A 24944-nucleotide genomic window follows, 5' to 3' on the forward strand; every position below is an offset into this window, starting at 1 on the left:
TTCTAAGAGTCCCATATGCTTCAATCTTGTCGCCTTTTACTTTTCTAAGAGTCTTATATGCTTCAGGCTTGTCAACTCTTACTTTTCTAACAGTGTTATATACTTCAATCTTGTCGTCTCTTACTTTTCTAAGAGTCTTATATGCTTCAAGCTTGTCACATCTTACTTTTCTAAGAGTCTTCTATGCTTGAATCTTGTCGCCTCTTACTTTTTTAAATGTCTTATATGCTTCAATCTTGTCGCCTTTTACTTTTCTAACAGTGTTATGTGCTTCAATCTTGTCGCCTCATACTTTTTTAAGAGTCTTATATGTTTCAATCTTGTCCCCTCTTACTGTTCCAAGAGTGTTACATACTTAAATCTTGCCAACTGTTACTTTTCTAAGAATATTATATGCTTCAATCTTGTTGCCTCTTACTTTTCTAAGAGTGTTATATGCTTCAATCTTGTCACATCTTACTTTTCTAAGAGTCTTATATGCTTCAATCTTGTCCCCTCTTATTGTTCCAAGAGTGTTAGATGCTTCAATCTTGCCAACTCTTACTTTTCTAAGAATATTAAATGCTTCAATCTTGTTGCCTCTTACTTTTCTAAGAGTGTTATATGATTCAATCTTGTCGCCTCTTACTTTTCTAAGAATATAATATGCTTCAATCTTGTCGTCACTTACTTTTCTAAAATTTTTATTTGCTTCAATCTTGTCGCCTCTTACTTTTATAAGAGTGTTGTATGCTTCAATCTTGTCGCCTCTTACTTTTCTAAGAGTGTTGCATGCTTCAATTTTGTCGCCTCTTACTTTTCTAAAAGTCTTATAAGCTTCAATTTTGTCGCCTCTTAATTCTTGAAGACTCTTATATGCTTCTATCATGTCGCCTCTTACTTTTCCAAGAGTCTTATATGCTTCAATCCTGTCAACTCTTACTTTTCTAAATGTCATTTATGCTTCAATCTTGTCACCTCTTACTTTTCTAAGAGTCTTATATGCTTCAATCTTGTCGCCTCTTACTTTTCTAAAAGTCTTATATGCTTCAATCTTGTCGCCTCTTACTTTTCTAAAAGTCATATATGCTTCAATCTTGTCACCTCTTACTTTTCTAAGAGTCTTATGTGCTTCAATCTTGTCGCCTCTTACTTTTCTAAAAGTCTTATATGCTTCAATCTTTTCACCTCTTACTTTTCTAAGACTCTTATATGCTTCAATCTTGTCGCCTCTTACTTTTCTAAGGCTCGAATATGCTTCAAACGTGTCGTCTCTTACTTTTCTAAGAGTCTTATCTGCTTCAATCTTGTCCCTCTTACTTTTCCAAGAGTCTTATATGCTTCAATCTTGTCAACTCTTACGTTTCTAAGAGTCTTACATTCTTCAATCCTGTCGCCAATTACTTATCTAAGAGTCTTATAAGCTTCAATCTTGTCGCCTCTTACTTTTCTAAGAGTCTTATATTCTTCAATCTTGTCACCTCTTACTTTTCGAAGAGAGTTATAAGCTTCAATTTTGTCGCCTCTTACTTATTTAAGACTCTTATATGCTTCTGTCTTGTCGCCTCTTACTTTTCTAAGAGTGTTATTTGCTTCAATTTTGTCAACTCTTACTTTTCTAAGAGTCTTATATTCTTCAATCCTGTCGCCTTTTACATATCTCAGAGTCTTAGATGCTTCAATCATATCGCCTCTTACTTTTCTAAGAGTCTTATATGCTTCAAGCTTGTCACCTCTTACTTTTCCAGGAATGTTATAAGCTTCAATCTTGTCGTCTCATACTTTTCTAAGAGTCTTATATGCTTCAAGCTTGTCACATCTTACTTTTCTAAGAGTCTTATATGCTTCAATCTTGTCCCCTCTTACTGTTCCAAGAGTGTTATATGCTTCAATCTTGCCAACTCTCACTTTTCTAACAGTGTTATGTGTTTCAAACGTGTCGCCTCTTACTTTCCTAAGAGTCTTATATGCCTCAATCTTGTCACCTCTTACTTTTCTAAGAGTCTTATATGCATCAATCTTGTCACCTCTTACTTTTCTAAGATTCTTATCTGCCTCAATCTTGTTACTTCTTACTTTTCTAAGAGTCTTACATGCTTCAATCTTGTCACCTCCTACTTTTCTAAGAGTCTTATATGCTTCAATCTTGCCATCTCTTACTTTTCTGAGATTCTTATATGCTTCAATCTTGTCGCCATTTACATTTCTAAGAGTCTTATATTCTTCAATCTTGTCACCGCTTACTTTTCGAAGAGTCTTATCTGCTTCAATCTTGTGGCCTGATACTTTTCTAAGAGTCTTATATGCTTCAGTCTTGTCGCCTCTTACTTTTCAAAAAGTCTTATATGCTTCAATCTTGTCACCTCTTACTTTTCTAATTTTCTTATATGCTTCCATCTTGTCCCCTCTTACTTTTCTAAGAGTCTTATATGCTTCAGTCTTGACGCATCTTACTTTCTAAAAGTCTTATATGCTTCAATCTTGTCCCCTCTTACTTTTCTAAGAGTCTTATATGCCTCAATCTTGTCAACTATCACTTTTCTAAGAGTCTTATATGATTCTATCTTGTCACCTCTTACTTTTCTTAGAGTGATATAAGCTTCAATCTTGTCACCTTTTACTTTTCTTAGAGTCTTAAATGCTTCAAACTTGTCGCCTCTTACTTTTCTAAAAGTCTTATATTATTCAATCTTGTCGCCTCTTACTTTTCTAAGAGTCTTATATGCTTCAATCTTGTCACCTCTTACTTTTCTAAGAGTCTGATATGCCTCAATCTTGTCACCTCTTACTTTTCTAAGATTCTTATATGCCTCAATCTTGTCAACTCTTACTTTGCTAAGAGTGTTATATGCTTCAATCTTGTCAGCTTTTACTTTTCTAAGAGTGTTGTATGCTTCAATCCTGTCGCCTCTTACTTTTCTAAGAGTCTTATATGCATCAATCTTGTCACCTCTTACTTTTCTAAGAGTCTTATATGCCTCAATCTTGTCACCTCTTACTTCTCTAAGAGTCTTATATGCTTCAATCCTGTCACCTCTTACTTTTCTAAGAGTCTTATATGCCTCAATCTTGTCACCTCTTACTTTTCTAAGAGTCTTACAAGCTTCAATCTTGTCACCTCTTACTTTTCTAAGAGTCTTATATGCTTCAATCTTGTCACCTCTTACTTTTCTAAGAGTCTTATATGCTTCAATCTTGTCACCTCTTACTTTTCTAAGAGTCTTATATGCCTCAATCTTGTCACCTCTTACTTTTCTAAGAGTCTTATATGCATCAATCTTGTCACCTCTTACTTTTCTAAGATTCTTATCTGCCTCAATCTTGTCACCTCTTACTTTTCTAAGAGTCTTACATGCTTCAATCTTGTCACCTCTTACTTTTCTAAGATTCTTATATGCTTCAATCTTGACACCTCTTACTTTTCTAAGAGTCTTATATGCCTCAATCTTGTCACCTCTTACTTTTCTAAAATTCTTATCTGCCTCAATCTTGTCAACTCTGACTTTGCTAAGAGTGTCATATGCTTCAATCTTGTCACCTCTTACTTTTCTAAGAGTCTTATATGCTTCAATCTTGCCATCTCTTACTTTTCTGAGATTCTTATATGCTTCAATCTTGTCGCCATTTACTTTTCTAAGAGTCTTATATGCCTCAATCTTGTCACCTCTTACTTTTCTAAAATTCTTATCTGCCTCAATCTTGTCAACTCTGACTTTGCTAAGAGTGTCATATGCTTCAATCTTGTCACCGCTTACTTTTCGAAGAGTCTTATCTGCTTCAATCTTGTGGCCTGATACTTTTCTAAGAGTCTTATATGCTTCAGTCTTGTCGCCTCTTACTTTTCAAAAAGTCTTATATGCTTCAATCTTGTCACCTCTTACTTTTCTAATTTTCTTATATGCTTCCATCTTGTCCCCTCTTACTTTTCTAAGAGTCTTATATGCTTCAATCTCGTCACCTCTTACTTTTCTAAGAGTCTTATATGCCACAATCCTGTCGCCTCTTACTTTTCTAAGAGTCTTATATGCTTCAATCCTGTCCCGTCTTACTTTTCTAACAGTCTTATATGCTTCAATCTTGTCACCTCTTACTTTTCTAATTTTCTTATATGCTTCAATCTTGTCCCCTCTTACTTTTCTAAGAGTCTTATATGCTTCAATCTTGTCGCCTCTTACTTTTCTAAGAGTCTTATATGCTTCAATCTCGTCACCTCTTACTTTTCTAAGAGTCTTTTTTGCTTCAATCTTGTCACCTCTTACTTTTCTAAGAGTCTTGTATGCCACAATCCTGTCAACTCTTACTTTTCTAAGAGTCTTATATGCTTCTATCTTGTCACCTCTTACTTTTCTTAGAGTGATATCAGTTTCAATCTTGTCACCTTTTACTTTTCTTAGAGTCTTATATGCTTCAATCTTGTCGCCTCTTACTTTTCTAAGAGTCTTAAACGCTTCACTCTTGTCGTCTCTTACTTTTCTAAGAGTCTTATATGCTTCAATCTTGTCACCTCTTACTTTTGTAAGAGTGTTATATGCTTCAGTCTTGACGCATCTTACTTTTCTAAAAGTCTTATATGCTTCAATCTTGTCCCCTCTTACTTTTCTAAGAGTCTTATATGCCTCAATCTTGTCAACTATCACTTTTCTAAGGGTCTTATATGCTTCTATCTTGTCACCTCTTACTTTTCTTAGAGTGATATAAGCTTCAATCTTGTCACCTTTTACTTTTCTTAGAGTCTTAAATGCTTCAAACTTGTCGCCTCTTACTTTTCTAAGAGTCTTATATGCTTCACTCTTGTCGCCTCTTACTTTTCTAAGAGTCTTATTTGCTTCAATCTTGTCACCTCTTACTTTTGTAAGAGTGTTATATTCTTCAGTACTGACGCATCTTACTTTTCTAAAAGTCTTATATTATTCAATCTTGTCGCCTCTTACTTTTCTAAGAGTCTTATATGCTTCAATCTTGTCACCTCTTACTTTTCTAAGAGTCTTATATGCCTCAATCTTGTCACCTCTTACTTTTCTAAGATTCTTATATGCCTCAATCTTGTCAACTCTTACTTTGCTAAGAGTGTTATATGCTTCAATCTTGTCACCTTTTACTTTTCTAAGAGTGTTGTATGCTTCAATCCTGTCGCCTCTTACTTTTCTAAGAGTCTTATATGCATCAATCTTGTCACCTCTTACTTTTCTAAGAGTCTTATATGCCTCAATCCTGTCACCTCTTACATTTCTAAGAGTCTTACATGCTTCAATCTTGTCACCTCTTACTTTTCTATGACTCTTATATGCTTCAATCTTGTCACCTCTTACTTTTCTAAGAGTCTTATATGCTTCAATCTTGTCCCCTCTTACTTTTCTAAGAGTCTTTTATGTCTCAATCTTGTCACCTCTTACTTTTCTAAGATTCATATCTGCCTCAATCTTGTCAACTTTTACTTTGCTAAGAGTGTCATATGCTTCAATCTTGTCACCTTTTACTTTTCTAAGAGTCTTATCTGCTTCAATCTTGTCACCCCTTACTTTTCTGAGAGTCTTTTGTGCCTCAACATGTCAAATTGTATTTTTCTATGAGTTTTCTATGCCTCATTCTGGTCCCCTCTTACTTTTCTTAGAGTCTTATATGCTTCTTTCTTGTCGCCTCATACTTTTCTAAGAGTCTTATATGCTTCAATCCTGTCACCTCTTACTTTCCTAAGAGTGTCATATGATTCAATCTTGTCACCTCTTACTTTTCTATAACTGTTATATGCTTCAATCTTGTCACCTCTTACTTTTCTAAAACTGTTATATGCTTCAATCTTGCCACCTCTTACTTTTCTGAGATTCTTATATGCTTCAATCTTGTCGCCTTTTACATTTCTAAGAGTCTTAGATTCTTCAATCTTGTCACATCTTACTTTTCTTAGAGTCTTATATGCTTCAATCTTGTGGCCTGATACTTTTCCAAGAGTCTTACATGCTTCAATGCTGTCGCCTCTTACTTTTCTATGAGTGTTATCTGCTTCAATTTTGTCACCTCTTACTTTTATAAGAGTCTCATATGCTTCAATCTTGTCACCTCTTACTTTTCTAAGACTGTTATATGCTTCAATCTTGTCGCCCCTTACTTTTCTAAGAGTCTTATATGCTACAATCTTGTCACCTCTTACTTTTCTAAGAGTCTTATATGCTTCAATCTTGCCATCTCTTACTTTTCTGAGATTCTTATATGCTTCAATCTTGTCGCCTTTTACATTTCTAAGAGTCTTATATTCTTCAATCTTGTCACCGCTTACTTTTCGAAGAGTCTTATCTGCTTCAATCTTGTGGCCTGATACTTTTCTAAGAGTCTTATATGCTTCAATCTTGTCACCTCTTACTTTTCTAATTTTCTTATATGCTTCCATCTTGTCCCCTCTTACTTTTCTAAGAGTCTTATATGCTTCAATCTCGTCACCTCTTACTTTTCTAAGAGTCTTATATGCCACAATCTTGTCGCCTCTTACTTTTCTAAGAGTCTTATATGCTTCAATCTTGTCCCCTCTTACTTTTCTAACAGTCTTATATGCTTCAATCTTGTCACCTCTTACTTTTCTAATTTTCTTATATGCTTCAATCTTGTCCCCTCTTACTTTTCTAAGAGTCTTATATGCTTCAATCTTGTCGCCTCTTACTTTTCTAAGAGTCTTATATGCTTCAATCTCGTCACCTCTTACTTTTCTAAGAGTCTTTTTTGCTTCAATCTTGTCACCTCTTACTTTTCTAAGAGTCTTGTATGCCACAATCCTGTCAACTCTTACTTTTCTAATTTTCTTATATGCTTCCATCTTGTCCCCTCTTACTTTTCTAAGAGTCTTATATGCTTCAATCTCGTCACCTCTTACTTTTCTAAGAGTCTTATATGCCACAATCCTGTCGCCATTTACTTTTCTAAGAGTCTTATATGCTTCAATCTTGTCCCCTCTTACTTTTCTAACAGTCTTATATGCTTCAATCTTGTCACCTCTTACTTTTCTAATTTTCTTATATGCTTCAATCTTGTCCCCTCTTACTTTTCTAAGAGTCTTATATGCTTCAATCTTGTCACCTCTTACTTTTCTAATTCTTTTTTGCTTCAATCTTGTCACCTCTTACTTTTCTAAGAGTCTTGTATGCCACAATCTTGTCAACTCTTACTTTTCTAAGAGTCTTATATGCTTCTATCTTGTCACCTCTTACTTTTCTTAGAGTGATATAAGCTTCAATCTTGTCACCTTTTACTTTTCTAAGAGTCTTATACGCTTCACTCCTGTCGTCTCTTACTTTTCTAAGAGTCTTATATGCTTCAATCTTGTCACCTCTTACTGTTCTAAGGGTCTTGTATGCCACAATCCTGTCAACTATTACTTTTCTAAGAGTCTTATATGCTTCTATCTTGTCACCTCTTACTTTTCTTAGAGTGATATAAGCTTCAATCTTGTCACCTTTTACTTTTCTTAGAGTCTTAAATGCTTCAATCGTGTCACCTCTTACTTTTCTAAGATTCTTATCTGCCTCAATCTTGTCAACTCTTACTTTTCTAAGAGTCTTATATGCTTCAATCTTGTCACCTCTTACTTTTCTAAGAGTCTTATATGCCTCAATCTTGTCACCTCTTACTTTTCTAAGAGTCTTATATGCTTCAATCCTGTCACCTCTTACTTTTCTAAGAGTCTTACATGCTTCAATCTTGACACCTCTTACTTTTCTAAGAGTCTTATATGCCTCAATCTTGTCACCTCTTACTTTTCTAAGATTCTTATCTGCCTCAATCTTGTCAACTCTTACTTTTCTAAGAGTCTTATATGCTTCAATCTTGTCACCTCTTACTTTTCTAAGAGTCTTATATGCCTCAATCTTGTCACCTCTTACTTTGCTAAGAGTGTCATATGCTTCAATCTTGTCACCTTTTACTTTTCTAAAACTGTTATATGCTTCAATCTTGCCACCTCTTACTTTTCTGAGATTCTTATATGCTTCAATCTTGTCGCCTTTTACATTTCTAAGAGTCTTAGATTCTTCAATCTTGTCACATCTTACTTTTCTTAGAGTCTTATATGCTTCAATCTTGTCACCGCTTACTTTTCGAAGAGTCTTATCTGCTTCAATCTTGTGGCCTGATACTTTTCTAAGAGTCTTATATGCTTCAGTCTTGTCGCCTCTTACTTTTCAAAAAGTCTTATATGCTTCAATCTTGTCACCTCTTACTTTTCTAATTTTCTTATATGCTTCCATCTTGTCCCCTCTTACTTTTCTAAGAGTCTTATATGCTTCAATCTCGTCACCTCTTACTTTTCTAAGAGTCTTATATGCCACAATCTTGTCGCCTCTTACTTTTCTAAGAGTCTTATATGCTTCAATCTTGTCCCCTCTTACTTTTCTAACAGTCTTATATGCTTCAATCTTGTCACCTCTTACTTTTCTAATTTTCTTATATGCTTCAATCTTGTCCCCTCTTACTTTTCTAAGAGTCTTATATGCTTCAATCTTGTCGCCTCTTACTTTTCTAAGAGTCTTATATGCTTCAATCGCGTCACCTCTTACTTTTCTAAGAGTCTTTTTTGCTTCAATCTTGTCACCTCTTACTTTTCTAAGAGTCTTGTATGCCACAATCCTGTCAACACTTACTTTTCTAATTTTCTTATATGCTTCCATCTTGTCACCTCTTACTTTTCTTAGAGTGATATAAGCTTCAATCTTGTCACCTTTTACTTTTCTAAGAGTCTTATACGCTTCACTCTTGTCGTCTCTTACTTTTCTAAGAGTCTTATATGCTTCAATCTTGTCACCTCTTACTTTTCTAAGGGTCTTGTCTGCCACAATCCTGTCAACTATTACTTTTCTAAGAGTCTTATATGCTTCTATCTTGTCACCTCTTACTTTTCTTAGAGTGATATAAGCTTCAATCTTGTCACCTTTTACTTTTCTTAGAGTCTTAAATGCTTCAATCTTGTCGTCTCTTACTTTTCTAAGAGTCTTATATGCTTCACTCTTGTCGCCTCTTACTTTTCTAAGAGTCTTATTTGCTTCAATCTTGTCACCTCTTACTTTTCTAAGATTGTTATATTCTTCAGTACTGACGCATCTTACTTTTCTAAAAGTCTTATATTATTCAATCTTGTCACCTCTTACTTTTCTAAGAGTCTTATATGCTTCAATCCTGTCACCTCTTACTTTTCTAAGAGTCTTACATGCTTCAATCTTGACACCTCTTACTTTTCTAAGAGTCTTATATGCCTCAATCTTGTCACCTCTTACTTTTCTAAGATTCTTATCTGCCTCAATCTTGTCAACTCTTACTTTTCTAAGAGTCTTATATGCTTCAATCTTGTCACCTCTTACTTTTCTAAGAGTCTTATATGCCTCAATCCTGTCACCTCTTACTTTGCTAAGAGTGTCATATGCTTCAATCTTGTCACCTTTTACTTTTCTAAAACTGTTATATGCTTCAATCTTGCCACCTCTTACTTTTCTGAGATTCTTATATGCTTCAATCTTGTCGCCTTTTACATTTCTAAGAGTCTTAGATTCTTCAATCTTGTCACCTCTTACTTTTCTTAGAGTCTTATATGCTTCAATCTTGTCACCGCTTACTTTTCGAAGAGTCTTATCTGCTTCAATCTTGTGGCCTGATACTTTTCTAAGAGTCTTATATGCTTCAGTCTTGTCGCCTCTTACTTTTCAAAAAGTCTTATATGCTTCAATCTTGTCACCTCTTACTTTTCTAATTTTCTTATATGCTTCCATCTTGTCCCCTCTTACTTTTCTAAGAGTCTTATATGCTTCAATCTCGTCACCTCTTACTTTTCTAAGAGTCTTATATGCCACAATCTTGTCGCCTCTTACTTTTCTAAGAGTCTTATATGCTTCAATCTTGTCCCCTCTTACTTTTCTAACAGTCTTATATGCTTCAATCTTGTCACCTCTTACTTTTCTAATTTTCTTATATGCTTCAATCTTGTCCCCTCTTACTTTTCTAAGAGTCTTATATGCTTCAATCTTGTCGCCTCTTACTTTTCTAAGAGTCTTATATGCTTCAATCTCGTCACCTCTTACTTTTCTAAGAGTCTTTTTTGCTTCAATCTTGTCACCTCTTACTTTTCTAAGAGTCTTGTATGCCACAATCCTGTCAACACTTACTTTTCTAATTTTCTTATATGCTTCCATCTTGTCCCCTCTTACTTTTCTAAGAGTCTTATATGCTTCAATCTCGTCACCTCTTACTTTTCTAAGAGTCTTATATGCCACAATCTTGTCGCCTCTTACTTTTCTAAGAGTCTTATATGCTTCAATCTTGTCCCCTCTTACTTTTCTAACAGTCTTATATGCTTCAATCTTGTCACCTCTTACTTTTCTAATTTTCTTATATGCTTCAATCTTGTCCCCTCTTACTTTTCTAAGAGTCTTTTTTGCTTCAATCTTGTCACCTCTTACTTTTCTAAGAGTCTTGTATGCCACAATCCTGTCAACACTTACTTTTCTAATTTTCTTATATGCTTCCATCTTGTCCCCTCTTACTTTTCTAAGAGTCTTATATGCTTCAATCTCGTCACCTCTTACTTTTCTAAGAGTCTTATATGCCACAATCTTGTCGCCTCTTACTTTTCTAAGAGTCTTATATGCTTCAATCTTGTCCCCTCTTACTTTTCTAACAGTCTTATATGCTTCAATCTTGTCACCTCTTACTTTTCTAATTTTCTTATATGCTTCAATCTTGTCACCTCTTACTTTTCTAATTCTTTTTTGCTTCAATCTTGTCACCTCTTACTTTTCTAAGAGTCTTGTATGCCACAATCTTGTCAACTCTTACTTTTCTAAGAGTCTTATATGCTTCTATCTTGTCACCTCTTACTTTTCTTAGAGTGATATAAGCTTCAATCTTGTCACCTTTTACTTTTCTAAGAGTCTTATACGCTTCACTCTTGTCGTCTCTTACTTTTCTAAGAGTCTTATATGCTTCAATCTTGTCACCTCTTACTTTTCTAAGGGTCTTGTATGCCACAATCCTGTCAACTATTACTTTTCTAAGAGTCTTATATGCTTCTATCTTGTCACCTCTTACTTTTCTTAGAGTGATATAAGCTTCAATCTTGTCACCTTTTACTTTTCTTAGAGTCTTAAATGCTTCAATCTTGTCGTCTCTTACTTTTCTAAGAGTCTTATATGCTTCACTCTTGTCGCCTCTTACTTTTCTAAGAGTCTTATTTGCTTCAATCTTGTCACCTCTTACTTTTCTAAGATTGTTATATTCTTCAGTACTGACGCATCTTACTTTTCTAAAAGTCTTATATTATTCAATCTTGTCGCCTCTTACTTTTCTAAGAGACTTATATGCTTCAATCTTGTCACCTCTTACTTTTCCAAGAGTCTTATATGCCTCAATCTTGTCACCTCTTACTTTTCTAAGATTCTTATATGCCTCAATCTTGTCAACTCTTACTTTGCTAAGAGTGTTATATGCTTCAATCTTGTCACCTTTTACTTTTCTCAGAGTGTTGTATGCTTCAAACCTGTCGCCTCTTACTTTTCTAAGAGTCTTATATGCTTCAAACTTGTCACCTCTTACTTTTCTAAGAGTCTTATATGCCTCAATCTTGTCACCTCTTACTTTTCTAAGAGTCTTATATGCTTCAATCCTGTCACCTCTTACTTTTCTAAGAGTCTTACATGCTTCAATCTTGACACCTCTTACTTTTCTAAGAGTCTTATATGCCTCAATCTTGTCACCTCTTACTTTTCTAAGATTCTTATCTGCCTCAATCTTATCAACTCTTACTTTGCTAAGAGTGTCATATGCTTCAATGTTGTCACCTTTTACTTTTCTAAGAGTGTTGTATGCTTCAATCTTGTCGCCTCTTACTTTTCTAAGAGTCTTATATGCTTCAATCTTGTCGCCTCTTACTTTTCTAAGAGTGTTATATGCTACAATCTTGTCACCTCTTACTTTTCTAAGAGTCTTATATGCTTCAATCTTGCCATCTCTTACTTTTCTGAGATTCTTATATGCTTCAATCTTGTCGCCTTTTACATTTCTAAGAGTCTTATATTCTTCAATCTTGTCACCGCTTACTTTTCGAAGAGTCTCATCTGCTTCAATCTTGTGGCCTGAATCTTTTCTAAGAGTCTTATATGCTTCAGTCTTGTCGCCTCTTACTTTTCAAAAAGTCTTATATGCTTCAATCTTGTCACCTCTTACTTTTCTAATTTTCTTATATGCTTCCATCTTGTCCCCTCTTACGTTTCTAAGAGTCTTATATGCTTCAATCTCGTCACCTCTTACTTTTCTAAAAGTGTTATATTATTCAATCTTGTCGCCTCTTACTTTTCTAAGAGTCTTATATGCTTCAATCTTGTCACCTCTTACTTTTCTAAGAGTCTTATATGCCTCAATCCTGTCACCTCTTACTTTTCTAAGAGTCTTATATGCTTCAATCTCGTCACCTCTTACTTTTCTAAGAGTCTTATATGCCACAATCTTGTCGCCTCTTACTTTTCTAAGAGTCTTATATGCTTCAATCTTGTCCCCTCTTACTTTTCTAACAGTCTTATATGCTTCAATCTTGTCACCTCTTACTTTTCTAATTTTCTTATATGCTTCAATCTTGTCCCCTCTTACTTTTCTAAGAGTCTTTTTTGCTTCAATCTTGTCACCTCTTACTTTTCTAAGAGTCTTGTATGCCACAATCCTGTCAACACTTACTTTTCTAATTTTCTTATATGCTTCCATCTTGTCCCCTCTTACTTTTCTAAGAGTCTTATATGCTTCAATCTCGTCACCTCTTACTTTTCTAAGAGTCTTATATGCCACAATCTTGTCGCCTCTTACTTTTCTAAGAGTCTTATATGCTTCAATCTTGTCCCCTCTTACTTTTCTAACAGTCTTATATGCTTCAATCTTGTCACCTCTTACTTTTCTAATTTTCTTATATGCTTCAATCTTGTCACCTCTTACTTTTCTAATTCTTTTTTGCTTCAATCTTGTCACCTCTTACTTTTCTAAGAGTCTTGTATGCCACAATCTTGTCAACTCTTACTTTTCTAAGAGTCTTATATGCTTCTATCTTGTCACCTCTTACTTTTCTTAGAGTGATATAAGCTTCAATCTTGTCACCTTTTACTTTTCTAAGAGTCTTATACGCTTCACTCTTGTCGTCTCTTACTTTTCTAAGAGTCTTATATGCTTCAATCTTGTCACCTCTTACTTTTCTAAGGGTCTTGTATGCCACAATCCTGTCAACTATTACTTTTCTAAGAGTCTTATATGCTTCTATCTTGTCACCTCTTACTTTTCTTAGAGTGATATAAGCTTCAATCTTGTCACCTTTTACTTTTCTTAGAGTCTTAAATGCTTCAATCTTGTCGTCTCTTACTTTTCTAAGAGTCTTATATGCTTCACTCTTGTCGCCTCTTACTTTTCTAAGAGTCTTATTTGCTTCAATCTTGTCACCTCTTACTTTTCTAAGATTGTTATATTCTTCAGTACTGACGCATCTTACTTTTCTAAAAGTCTTATATTATTCAATCTTGTCGCCTCTTACTTTTCTAAGAGACTTATATGCTTCAATCTTGTCACCTCTTACTTTTCCAAGAGTCTTATATGCCTCAATCTTGTCACCTCTTACTTTTCTAAGATTCTTATATGCCTCAATCTTGTCAACTCTTACTTTGCTAAGAGTGTTATATGCTTCAATCTTGTCACCTTTTACTTTTCTCAGAGTGTTGTATGCTTCAAACCTGTCGCCTCTTACTTTTCTAAGAGTCTTATATGCTTCAAACTTGTCACCTCTTACTTTTCTAAGAGTCTTATATGCCTCAATCTTGTCACCTCTTACTTTTCTAAGAGTCTTATATGCTTCAATCCTGTCACCTCTTACTTTTCTAAGAGTCTTACATGCTTCAATCTTGACACCTCTTACTTTTCTAAGAGTCTTATATGCCTCAATCTTGTCACCTCTTACTTTTCTAAGATTCTTATCTGCCTCAATCTTATCAACTCTTACTTTGCTAAGAGTGTCATATGCTTCAATGTTGTCACCTTTTACTTTTCTAAGAGTGTTGTATGCTTCAATCTTGTCGCCTCTTACTTTTCTAAGAGTCTTATATGCTTCAATCTTGTCGCCTCTTACTTTTCTAAGAGTGTTATATGCTACAATCTTGTCACCTCTTACTTTTCTAAGAGTCTTATATGCTTCAATCTTGCCATCTCTTACTTTTCTGAGATTCTTATATGCTTCAATCTTGTCGCCTTTTACATTTCTAAGAGTCTTATATTCTTCAATCTTGTCACCGCTTACTTTTCGAAGAGTCTCATCTGCTTCAATCTTGTGGCCTGAATCTTTTCTAAGAGTCTTATATGCTTCAGTCTTGTCGCCTCTTACTTTTCAAAAAGTCTTATATGCTTCAATCTTGTCACCTCTTACTTTTCTAATTTTCTTATATGCTTCCATCTTGTCCCCTCTTACGTTTCTAAGAGTCTTATATGCTTCAATCTCGTCACCTCTTACTTTTCTAAAAGTGTTATATTATTCAATCTTGTCGCCTCTTACTTTTCTAAGAGTCTTATATGCTTCAATCTTGTCACCTCTTACTTTTCTAAGAGTCTTATATGCCTCAATCCTGTCACCTCTTACTTTTCTAAGATTCTTATATGCCTCAATCTTGTCAACTCTGACTTTGCTAAGAGTGTCATATGCTTCAATCTTGTCACCTTTTACTTTTCTAAGAGTGTTGTATGCTTCAATCCTGTCGCCTCTTACTTTTCTAAGAGTCTTATATGCTTCAATCTTGTCACCTCTTACTTTTCTAAGAGTCTTATATGCCTCAATTTTGTCACCTCTTACTTTTCTAAGAGTCTCATGTGCTTCAATCTTGTCACCTCTTACTTTTCTAAGAGTCTTATATGCCTCAATTTTGTCACCTCTTACTTTTCTAAGAGTCTCATATGCTTCAATCTTGTCACCTCTTACTTTTCTAAGACTGTTATATGCTTCAATCTTGTCGCCTCTTACTTTGCTAAGAGTGTTATATGCTTCAATCTTGTCACCTTTTACTTTTCTAAGAGTGTTGTAGGCTTCAATCCTGTCGCCTCTTACTTTTCTAAGAGTCTTATATGCTTCAATCTTGTCACCTCTTACTTTTCTAAGAGTCTTATATGCCTCAATCTTGTCACCTCTTACTTTTCTAAGAGTCTTATATGCTTCAATCCTGTCACCTCTTACTTTTCTAAGAGTCTTATATGCCTCAATCTTGTCACCTCTTACTTTTCTAAGAGTCTTACATGCTTCAATCTTGTCACCTCTTACTTTTCTAAGAGTCTTATATGCATCAATCATGTCACCTCTTACTTTTCTAAGAGTCTTATATGCCTCAATCTTGTCACCTCTTACTTTTCTAAGATTCTTATCTGCCTCAATCTTTTCAACTCTTACTTTGCTAAGAGTGTCATATGCTTCAATCTTGTCACCTTTTACTTTTCTAAGAGTCTTATCTGCTTCAATCTTGTCACCCCTTACTTTTCTGAGAGTCTTTTGTGCCTCAACATGTCAAATTGTATTTTTCTATGAGTTTTCTATGCCTCATTCTGGTCCCCTCTTACTTTTCTTAGAGTCTTATATGCTTCTTTCTTGTCGCCTCATACTTTTCTAAGAGTCTTATATGCTTCAATCCTGTCACCTCTTACTTTTCTAAGAGTGTCATATGATTCAATCTTGTCACCTCTTACTTTTCTAAAACTGTTATATGCTTCAATCTTGTCACCTCTTACTTTTCTAAAACTGTTATATGCTTCAATCTTGTCGCCTCTTACTTTTCTAAGATTCTTATATGCTTCAATCTTGTCAACTCTTACTTATCTGAGAGTCTTAGATTCTTCAATCTTGTCACATCTTACTTTTCTTAGAGTCTTATATGCTTCAATCTTGTGGCCTGATACTTTTCCAAGAGTCTTACATGCTTCAATGCTGTCGCCTCTTACTTTTCTATGAGTGTTATCTGCTTCAATTTTGTCACCTCTTACTATTCTAAGAGTCTCATATGCTTCAATCTTGTCACCTCTTACTTTTCTAAGACTGTTATATGCTTCAATCTTGTCACCCCTTACTTTTCTAAGCGTCTTATATGCTACAATCTTGTCACCTCTTACTTTTCTAAGAGTCTAATATGCTTCAATCTTGCCATCTCTTACTTTTCTGAGATTCTTATATGCTTCAATCTTGTCGCCTTTTACATTTCTAAGAGTCTTATATTCTTCAATCTTGTCAACGCTTACTTTTCGAAGTGTCTTATCTGCTTCAATCTTGTGGCCTGATACTTTTCTAAGAGTCTTATATGCTTCAGTCTTGTCGCCTCTTACTTTTCAAAAAGTCTTATATGCTTCAATCTTGTCACCTCTTACTTTTCTAATTTTCTTATATGCTTCCATCTTGTCCCCTCTTACTTTTCTAAGACCCTTATATGCTTCAATCTCGTCACCTCTTACTTTTCTAAGAGTCTTATATGCCACAATCTTGTCGCCTCTTACTTTTCTAAGAGTCTTATATGCTTCAATCTTGTCCCCTCTTACTTTTCTAACAGTCTTATATGCTTCAATCTTGTCACCTCTTACTTTTCTAATTTTCTTATATGCTTCAATCTTGTCCCCTCTTACTTTTCTAAGAGTCTTATATGCTTCAATCTTGTCGCCTCTTACTTTTCTAAGAGTCTTATATGCTTCAATCTCGTCACCTCTTACTTTTCTAAGAGTCTTGTTTGCTTCAATCTTGTCACCTCTTACTTTTCTAAGAGTCTTGTCTGCCACAATCTTGTCAACTCTTAATTTTCTAATTTTCTTATATGCTTCCATCTTGTCCCCTCTTACTTTTCTAAGAGTCTTATATGCTTCAATCCCGTCACCTCTTACTTTTCTAAGAGTCTTATATGCCACAATCTTGTCGCCTCTTACTTTTCTAAGAGACTTATATGCTTCAATCTTGTCCCCTCTTACTTTTCTAACAGTCTTATATGCTTCAATCTTGTCACCTCTTACTTTTCTAATTTTCTTATATGCTTCAATCTTGTCCCCTCTTACTTTTCTAAGAGTCTTATATGATTCAATCTTGTCGCCTCTTACTTTTCTAAGAGTCTTATATGCTTCAATCTCGTCACCTCTTACTTTTCTAAGTCTTTTTTGCTTCAATCTTGTCACCTCTTACTTTTCTAAGAGTCATGTATGCATCAATCTTGTCAACTCTTACTTTTCTAAGAGTCTTATATGCTTCTATCTTGTCACCTCTTACTTTTCTTAGCGTGATATAAGCTTCAATCTTGTCACCTTTTACTTTTCTAAGAGTCTTATACGCTTCACTCTTGTCGTCTCTTACTTTTCTAAGAGTCTTATATGCTTCAATCTTGTCACCTCTTACTTTTCTAAGGGTCTTGTATGCCACAATCCTGTCAACTATTACTTTTCTAAGAGTCTTAAATGCTTCAATCTTGTCGCCTCTTACTTTCCTAAGAGTCTTATATGCTTCACTCTTGTCGTCTCTTACTTTTCTAAGAGTCTTATTTGCTTCAATCTTGTCACCTCTTACTTTTCTAAGATTGTTATATTCTTCAGTACTGACGCATCTTACTTTTCTAAAAGTCTTATATTATTCAATCTTGTCGCCTCTTACTTTTCTAAGAGTCTTATATGCTTCAATCTTGTCACCTCTTACTTTTCTAAGAGTCTTATATGCCTCAATCTTGTCACCTCTTACTTTTCTAAGATTCTTATATGCCTCAATCTTGTCAACTCTTACTTTGCTAAGAGTGTTATATGCTTCAATCTTGTCACCTTTTACTTTTCTCAGAGTGTTGTATGCTTCAATCCTGTCGCCTCTTACTTTTCTAAGAGTCTTATATGCTTCAAACTTGTCACCTCTTACTTTTCTAAGAGTCTTATATGCCTCAATCTTGTCACCTCTTACTTTTCTAAGAGTCTTATATGCTTCAATCCTGTCACCTCTTACTTTTCTAAGTCTTACATGCTTCAATCTTGACACCTCTTACTTTTCTAAGAGTCTTATATGCCTCAATCTTGTCACCTCTTACTTTTCTAAGATTCTTATCTGCCTCAATCTTGTCAACTCTTACTTTGCTGAGAGTGTCAAATGCTTCAATCTTGTCACCTTTTACTTTTCTAAGAGTGTTGTATGCTTCAATCTTGTCGCCTCTTACTTTTCTAAGAGTCTTATATGCTTCAATCTTGTCACCCCTTACTTTTCTGAGAGTCTTTTGTGCCTCAACATGTCAAATTGTATTTTTCTATGAGTTTTCTATGCCTCATTCTGGTCCCCTCTTACTTTTCTTAGAGTCTTATATGCTTCTTTCTTGTCGCCTCATACTTTTCCAAGAGTCTTATATGCTTCAATCCTGTCACCTCTTACTTTTCTAAGAGTGTCATATGATTCAATCTTGTCACCTCTTACTTTTCTAAAACTGTTATATGCTTCAATCTTGTCACCTCTTACTTATCTAAAACTGTTATATGCTTCAATCTTGTCGCCTCTTACTTTTCTAATAGTCTTCTATGCTTCAATCTTGTCAACTCTTACTTTTCGGAGAGTCTTAGATTCTTCAATCTTGTCACCTCTTACTTTTCTTAGAGTCTTATATGCTTCAATCTTGTGGCCTGATACTTTTTCAAGAGTCTTACATGCTTCAATGCTGTCGCCTCTTACATTTCTATGAGTGTCATCTGCTTCAATTTTGTCACCTCTTACTTTTCTAAGACTGTTATATGCTTCAATCCTGTCGCCTCTTACTTTTCTAAGAGTCTTCTATGCTACAATCTTGTCACCTCTTACTTTTCTAAGAGTCTTATATGCTTCAATCTTGCCATCTCTTACTTCTCTGAGATTCTTATATGCTTCAATCTTGTCGCCTTTTACATTTCTAAGAGTCTTATATTCTTCAATCTTGTCACCGCTTACTTTTCGAAGAGTCTCATCTGCTTCAATCTTGTGGCCTGATACTTTTCTAAGAGTCTTATATGCTTCAGTCTTGTCGCCTCTTACTTTTCAAAAAGTCTTATATGCTTCAATCTTGTCACCTCTTACTTTTCTAATTTTCTTATATGCTTCCATCTTGTCCCCTCTTACGTTTCTAAGAGTCTTATATGCTTCAATCTCGTCACCTCTTACTTTTCTAAGAGTCTTATATGCCACAATCTTGTCGCCTCTTACTTTTCTAAGAGTCTTATATGCTTCAATCTTGTCCCCTCATACTTTTCTAACAGTCTTATATGCTTCAATCTTGTCACCTCTTACTTTTCTAATTTTCTTGTATGCTTCAATCTTGTCCCCTCTTACTTTTCTAAGAGTCTTATATGCTTCAATCTTGTCGCCTCTTACTTTTCTAAGAGTCTTATATGCTTCAATCTCGTCACCTCTTACTTTTCTAAGAGTCTTTTTTTGCTTCAATCTTGTCACCTCTTACTTTTCTAAGAGTCTTGTATGCCACAATCTTGTCAACTCTTACTTTTCTAAGAGTCTTATATGCTTCTATCTTGTCACCTCTTACTTTTCTTAGAGTGATATAAGCTTCAATCTTGTCACCTTTTACTTTTCTTAGAGTCTTATATGCTTCAATCTTGTCGCCTCTTACTTTTCTAAGAGTCTTATACGCTTCACTCTTGTCGTCTCTTACTTTTCGAAGAGTCTTATATGCTTCAATCTTGTCACCTCTTACTTTTGTAAGAGTGTTATATGCTTCAGTCTTGACGCATCTTACTTTTCTAAAAGTCTTATATGCTTCAATCTTGTCCCCTCTTACTTTTCTAAGAGTCTTATATGCTTCAATCTTGTCACCTCTTACTTTTCTAAGGGTCTTGTATGCCACAATCCTGTCAACTATTACTTTTCTAAGAGTCTTATATGCTTCTATCTTGTCACCTCCTACTTTTCTTAGAGTGATATAAGCTTCAATCTTGTCACCTTTTACTTTTCTTAGAGTCTTAAATGCTTCAATCTTGTCGCCTCTTACTTTTCTAAGAGTCTTATATGCTTCACTCTTGTCGTCTCTTACTTTTCTAAGAGTCTTATTTGCTTCAATCTTGTCACCTCTTACTTTTCTAAGATTGTTATATTCTTCAGTACTGACGCATCTTACTTTTCTAAAAGTCTTATATTATTCAATCTTGTCGCCTCTTACTTTTCTAAGAGTCTTATATGCTTCAATCTTGTCACCTCTTACTTTTCTAAGAGTCTTATATGCCTCAATCTTGTCACCTCTTACTTTTCTAAGATTCTTATATGCCTCAATCTTGTCACCTCTTACTTTGCTAAGAGTGTTATATGCTTCAATCTTGTCACCTTTTACTTTTCTCAGAGTGTTGTATGCTTCAATCCTGTCGCCTCTTACTTTTCTAAGAGTCTTATATGCTTCAAACTTGTCACCTCTTACTTTTCTAAGAGTCTTATATGCCTCAATCTTGTCACCTCTTACTTTTCTAAGAGTCTTATATGCCTCAATCTTGTCACCTCTTACTTTTCAAAGATTCTTATCTGCCTCAATCTTGTCAACTCTTACTTTGCTGAGAGTGTCAAATGCTTCAATCTTGTCACCTTTTACTTTTCTAAGAGTGTTGTATGCTTCAATCTTGTCGCCTCTTACTTTTCTAAGAGTCTTATATGCTTCAATCTTGTCACCCCTTACTTTTCTGAGAGTCTTTTGTGCCTCAACATGTCAAATTGTATTTTTCTATGAGTTTTCTGTGCCTCATTCTGGTCCCCTCTTACTTTTCTTAGAGTCTTATATGCTTCTTTCTTGTCGCCTCATACTTTTCCAAGAGTCTTATATGCTTCAATCCTGTCACCTCTTACTTTTCTAAGAGTGTCATATGATTCAATCTTGTCACCTCTTACTTTTCTAAAACTGTTATATGCTTCAATCTTGTCACCTCTTACTTATCTAAAACTGTTATATGCTTCAATCTTGTCGCCTCTTACTTTTCTAATAGTCTTCTATGCTTCAATCTTGTCAACTCTTACTTTTCTGAGAGTCTTAGATTCTTCAATCTTGTCACCTCTTACTTTTCTTAGAGTCTTATATGCTTCAATCTTGTGGCCTGATACTTTTTCAAGAGTCTTACATGCTTCAATGCTGTCGCCTCTTACATTTCTATGAGTGTCATCTGCTTCAATTTTGTGACCTCTTACTTTTCTAAGAGTCTCATATGCTTCAATCTTGTCACCTCTTACTTTTCTAAGACTGTTATATGCTTCAATCCTGTCGCCTCTTACTTTTCTAAGAGTCTTCTATGCTACAATCTTGTCACCTCTTACTTTTCTAAGAGTCTTATATGCTTCAATCTTGCCATCTCTTACTTTTCTGAGATTCTTATATGCTTCAATCTTGTCGCCTTTTACATTTCTAAGAGTCTTATATTCTTCAATCTTGTCACCGCTTACTTTTCGAAGAGTCTCATCTGCTTCAATCTTGTGGCCTGATACTTTTCTAAGAGTCTTATATGCTTCAGTCTTGTCGCCTCTTACTTTTCAAAAAGTCTTATATGCTTCAATCTTGTCACCTCTTACTTTTCTAATTTTCTTATATGCTTCCATCTTGTCCCCTCTTACGTTTCGAAGAGTCTTATATGCTTCAATCTCGTCACCTCTTACTTTTCTAAGAGTCTTATATGCCACAATCCTGTCGCCTCTTACTTTTCTAAGAGTCTTATATGCTTCAATCTTGTCCCCTCATACTTTTCTAACAGTCTTATATGCTTCAATCTTGTCACCTCTTACTTTTCTAATTTTCTTATATGCTTCAATCTTGTCCCCTCTTACTTTTCTAAGAGTCTTATATGCTTCAATCTTGTCGCCTCTTACTTTTCTAAGAGTCTTATATGCTTCAATCTCGACACCTCTTACTTTTCTAAGAGTCTTTTTTTGCTTCAATCTTGTCACCTCTTACTTTTCTAAGAGTCTTGTATGCCACAATCTTGTCAACTCTTACTTTTCTAAGAGTCTTATATGCTTCTATCTTGTCACCTCTTACTTTTCTTAGAGTGATATAAGCTTCAATCTTGTCACCTTTTACTTTTCTTAGAGTCTTATATGCTTCAATCTTGTCGCCTCTTACTTTTCTAAGAGTCTTATACGCTTCACTCTTGTCGTCTCTTACTTTTCGAAGAGTCTTATATGCTTCAATCTTGTCACCTCTTACTTTTGTAAGAGTGTTATATGCTTCAGTCTTGACGCATCTTACTTTTCTAAAAGTCTTATATGCTTCAATCTTGTCCCCTCTTACTTTTCTAAGAGTCTTATATGCTTCAATCTTGTCCCCTCTTACTTTTCTAAGAGTCTTATATGCCTCAATCTTGTCGCCTCTTACTTTTCTAAGAGTCTTATATGCTTCAATCTCGTCACCTCTTACTTTTCTAAGAGTCTTTTTTGCTTCAATCTTGTCACCTCTTACTTTTCTAAGAGTCTTGTATGCCACAATCTTGTCAACTCTTACTTTTCTAAGAGTCTTATATGCTTCTATCTTGTCACCTCTTACTTTTCTTAGAGTGATATAAGCTTCAATCTTGTCACATTTTACTTTTCTTAGAGTCTTATATGCTTCAATCTTGTCGCCTCTTACTTTTCTAAGAGTCTTATACGCTTCACTCTTGTCGTCTCTTACCTTTCGAAGAGTCTTATATGCTTCATTCTTATCACCTCTTACTTTTGTAAGTGTGTTATATGCTTCAGTCTTGACGCATCTTACTTTTCTAAGAGTCTTATATGCTTCACTCTTGTCGCCTCTTACTTTTCTAAGAGTCTTATTTGCTTCAAATTTGTCACCTCTTACTTTTGTAAGAGCGTTATATTCTTCAGTACTGAAGCATCTTACTTTTCTAAAAGTCTTATATTATTCAATCTTGTCGCCTCTTACTTTTCTAAGAGTCTTATATGCTTCAATCTCGTCACCTCTTACTTTTCTAAGAGTCTTTTTTGCTTCAATCTTGTCACCTCTTACTTTTCTAAGAGTCTTGTATGCCACAATCTTGTCAACTCTTACTTTTCTAAGAGTCTTATATGCTTCTATCTTGTCACCTCTTACTTTTCTTAGAGTGATATAAGCTTCAATCTTGTCACCTTTTACTTTTCTTAGAGTCTTATATGCTTCAATCTTGTCGCCTCTTACTTTTCTAAGAGTCTTATACGCTTCACTCTTGTCGTCTCTTACCTTTCGAAGAGTCTTATATGCTTCATTCTTATCACCTCTTACTTTTGTAAGTGTGTTATATGCTTCAGTCTTGACGCATCTTACTTTTCTAAGAGTCTTATATGCTTCACTCTTGTCGCCTCTTACTTTTCTAAGAGTCTTATTTGCTTCAAATTTGTCACCTCTTACTTTTGTAAGAGCGTTATATTCTTCAGTACTGAAGCATCTTACTTTTCTAAAAGTCTTATATTATTCAATCTTGTCGCCTCTTACTTTTCTAAGAGTCTTATATGCTTCAATCTTGTCACCTCTTACTTTTCTAAGAGTCTTATATGCCTCAATCTTGTCACCTCTTACTTTTCTAAGATTCTTATATGCCTCAATCTTGTCAACTCTTACTTTGCTAAGAGTGTTATATGCTTCAATCTTGTCACCTTTTACTTTTCTAAGAGTGTTGTATGCTTCAATCCTGTCGCCTCTTACTTTTCTAAGAGTCTTATATGCTTCAATCTTGTCACCTCTTACTTTTCTAATTTTCTTATATGCTTCCATCTTGTCCCCTCTTACGTTTCGAAGAGTCTTATATGCTTCAATCTCGTCACCTCTTACTTTTCTAAGAGTCTTATATGCCACAATCTTGTCGCCTCTTACTTTTCTAAGAGTCTTATATGCTTCAATCTTGTCCCCTCATACTTTTCTAACAGTCTTATATGCTTCAATCTTGTCACCTCTTACTTTTCTAATTTTCTTATATGCTTCAATCTTGTCCCCTCTTACTTTTCTAAGAGTCTTATATGCTTCAATCTTGTCGCCTCTTACTTTTCTAAGAGTCTTATATGCTTCAATCTTGTCACCTCTTACTTTTCTAATTTTCTTATATGCTTCCATCTTGTCCCCTCTTACGTTTCGAAGAGTCTTATATGCTTCAATCTCGTCACCTCTTACTTTTCTAAGAGTCTTATATGCCACAATCTTGTCGCCTCTTACTTTTCTAAGAGTCTTATATGCTTCAATCTTGTCCCCTCATACTTTTCTAACAGTCTTATATGCTTCAATCTTGTCACCTCTTACTTTTCTAATTTTCTTATATGCTTCAATCTTGTCCCCTCTTACTTTTCTAAGAGTCTTATATGCTTCAATCTTGTCGCCTCTTACTTTTCTAAGAGTCTTATATGCTTCAATCTCGTCACCTCTTACTTTTCTAAGAGTCTTTTTTTGCTTCAATCTTGTCACCTCTTACTTTTCTAAGAGTCTTGTATGCCACAATCTTGTCAACTCTTACTTTTCTAAGAGTCTTATATGCTTCTATCTTGTCACCTCTTACTTTTCTTAGAGTGATATAAGCTTCAATCTTGTCACCTTTTACTTTTCTTAGAGTCTTATATGCTTCAATCTTGTCGCCTCTTACTTTTCTAAGAGTCTTATACGCTTCACTCTTGTCGTCTCTTACTTTTCGAAGAGTCTTATATGCTTCAATCTTGTCACCTCTTACTTTTGTAAGAGTGTTATATGCTTCAGTCTTGACGCATCTTACTTTTCTAAAAGTCTTATATGCTTCAATCTTGTCCCCTCTTACTTTTCTAAGAGTCTTATATGCTTCAATCTTGTCCCCTCTTACTTTTCTAAGAGTCTTATATGCCTCAATCTTGTCGCCTCTTACTTTTCTAAGAGTCTTATATGCTTCAATCTCGTCACCTCTTACTTTTCTAAGAGTCTTTTTTGCTTCAATCTTGTCACCTCTTACTTTTCTAAGAGTCTTGTATGCCACAATCTTGTCAACTCTTACTTTTCTAAGAG

Source organism: Heterodontus francisci, unplaced genomic scaffold (assembly GCF_036365525.1).
Source record: "Heterodontus francisci isolate sHetFra1 unplaced genomic scaffold, sHetFra1.hap1 HAP1_SCAFFOLD_167, whole genome shotgun sequence".
Lineage (NCBI taxonomy): Eukaryota > Metazoa > Chordata > Chondrichthyes > Heterodontiformes > Heterodontidae > Heterodontus > Heterodontus francisci.